General features: G+C 36.8%; 1 non-coding gene across 1 annotated transcript; it reads right to left on the bottom strand.

Annotated features, from left to right (window-relative positions):
• Positions 1 to 2544: 2544 nt before the first annotated feature.
• Positions 2545 to 2651, bottom strand: LOC150049984 (U6 spliceosomal RNA). Its single transcript, XR_016538932.1, has one exon. It is a non-coding gene; the product is annotated as a U6 spliceosomal RNA (small nuclear RNA).
• Positions 2652 to 2865: the final 214 nt, after the last annotated feature.

Here is a 2865-nt window from a genome sequence, read left to right as displayed (position 1 = left end):
ACAAAATAAATCAACAAATCAAAGCCCCAGGCACGTGTGTCCCCTGAATCTGGAAAAGAGAGAGACTAATTCTCTTGTGGAGATTTAGAAGGGGCAAGTCCTGTTGGTACCTTTCTTGATTTTAATCCAGTGATACCAGTTTGTACCTATAACTCCTGAACCCGTAAGTCAATAAATTGGTGTATTCTGGTAATGATTCCAGTAACAATACAAATCTAATATGCTGGAGTTATAGATTGTGTGTTATACTCCCAGTGTAGGGTGCTTCCAGATTTAAATCATTTTTTAATAAGACAGAAAGCATGTAGCTCCTTTTGTTTTATAGGTAAAATGATTAAAAAAATCCCTGTAGGTAGCAAAAGAAGAACAAATTTAATTTTAGTTCAAATTTGATTCAGTAATTAAAAAAAAAAAAACTTCCCCAGGCTCTTTGGGTTGTTATTTTTTTTCTTATTTGTATTATTTCCATTTTTTACTCTTTTTTTAATTAAAGAATTTATTAACATTGATTTTTACATTATATTTCAAATGACACCTTTAATGAACAATTATTCAAGAAGGGAATCTCTATATACAATCAATGGCACTTAGATTTTAGAATATAATTAAAATTAGGCTGAGGGTTTGTATGCCATATATATATTAATATGTGTAATAAAACATGTCTATAGAGTCATAGATTTTTATGTCTACGTTGTTGTGTTTATATTTCCAATACCATGTCCATAGCATTAGGTATGCAAATATTGAGTCCTCGCTCTTGTACTGTTTGGATCTAATCACCACATATTAAGGATACCATGCGCCTTTTGTTCCATAGGTCTTGACTTGTCTCACTCTACATGATTCGCTCTAGTTTCATCCACTTCCCTGCAAATGCCATTATTTTATCTTGTCTGTTGGCTATGTAGAATTCCATTGTGTGTGTGTGTGTGTGTGTGTGTGTGTGTGTGTGTGTGTGTGTATATATATATATATATCACATTTTCTGTATCCATTCATCTGCAGTAGGGCATCTGGATTGTTTCCATCGCCTGGCTATTGTGAATAGTACAGAGATAAACATAGCTGAGCAGGTGTCCTTATCATATCTTGGGTTATCAGGGTAGATGCCCAGGAGTGGTATGGCAGGATCGTAGGGAAGGTCAATTTTCAGTTCTTTAAGAAACCTCCACACTGCTTTCCAGAGTGGCTGAACTTGCTTACAATCCCACCAGCAGTGCAGTAGGGTTCCTTTTTCTCCACAGCTTCACCAGCATCTGTCATTGTCTGAGTTCAAAATCTTGGCCATTCTTGTTGGGGTAAGATGGTATCTTAGGGTTGTTTTTATTTGCATTTCCTTTGTGACCATGGATGATGAGCATTTTCTCATATGTTTTTCTGCCATTTTAACCTCTTCTTTTGATAAATCTCTCTTTAGTTCCCTTGCCCATTTAGTGATTGGTTTGTTAGGTTTGGGGGGATCAGTTTCTTGTCTGATGTATTATTGATAAATTCTTTTCCCAGTTGGTTGGCTGTCTTTCTACTTTAGATGCTATGCTTTTATCTGTGCAGAAACGTTTTATTTTTAGGTAGTCCCATTTACCGAGTCTCTCTCCAATCTGTTGTGACCTGGGATTCTGTTCAGGATTTTTTTTGCCTGTGCCTGTGAGTTCCAGTGTCTCTTCAAAGACATTGAGATCTTTGATCCATTTTGAGTTAATGCTTGTGCATGGCGAAAGGCTAGGGTCAATTTTTAGTTTTCTGCATGTGGCTGCCCAGTTTTGTCAGCACCAATAGTTGAATAGGCTGTGTTTGTTCCACTGTATATCTTTGGCTCCTTTATCAAATGCAAGTTGACTATAGGTATGTGGTTCTATTTCTGGATCTTCTACTCTGTTCCATTGATCTTCTAGTCTATTATTGTGCCAATACCATGCTGTTTTTGTTATTATGGCTCTATAATAGAGTTTGAAGTCTGGTATTGTAATACCACCTGCTTTGCTCTTTTTGCCTAGAATTGTTTTGAGTATTCTAGGTCTTTTGTTGTTCCATATGAACCTTTGGATTATATCTTCTATTTCAGTAAAGAATGTCTTTGGGATTTTGATGGGAATTGCATTGAAATTGTATATCAATTTTGGCAGTATGGCCATTTTTACTATATTAGTTCTACCCATGAGCATGGGATGTCTTTCCATTTCCTGGTGTCCTCTTTAATTTCTGTCATGAGGCATTTGTAGTTTTCATTAAATAATTCTTTTACATCTTTGGTTAAGTTAATTCCTAAGTATTTTATACTTTTGGGGACTATTGCAAATGGAATCATTTTCTTGATTTGGTCTTCTGTTTGCGTATTGTTGGTGTACAAGAAGGGTACTGACTTTTGAAGGTTAATTTTGTATGCTGCCACTTTGCTAAAGTGGTTTATTAATTCTAAGAGTTTGGGAGTGGAGCTTATTGGGTTACTCAGGTAGAGGATCATATCATCTACGAATAGGGATAGTTTAATTTCTTCTTTCCCCATGTGGATCCCTTTGATGTTGTTCTCTTGCCTTATTGCTCAAAAATATGGAACACTTCACGAATTTGCGTGTCATCCTTGCACAGGGTCCATGCTAATCTTCTCTGTATCGTTCCAATTTTAGTATATGTGCTGCCAAAGTGAGCACTGGGTTATTTTTTATTAAGTTCTCACTATTTTGAGTTCTTTCTTAGTTACCTGTTTCTGTTCTGTTGAAGTGTGTCAGATGACTCAGTGGCAGTGGGTGACAGTGTCTCTGACTCCCGCTGAGCTCTATGGGCTTCCCAGAGCCTCTGTGCAAATGTGTTTAAGGGGAGGGGTGACAGATATCAGGGATGAGGGTGTGGCTTCAGCATATACAG

The sequence above is a fragment of the Megascapheus bottae genome, chromosome 19, assembly GCF_031878675.1.
Source record: "Megascapheus bottae isolate mThoBot1 chromosome 19, mThoBot2.hap1, whole genome shotgun sequence".
In the NCBI taxonomy this organism is placed as follows: Eukaryota; Metazoa; Chordata; class Mammalia; order Rodentia; family Geomyidae; genus Megascapheus; species Megascapheus bottae.
The sequence above is the reverse complement of the archived record's forward strand: the minus strand, read 5'-3'. Positions and strand labels throughout refer to the sequence as shown.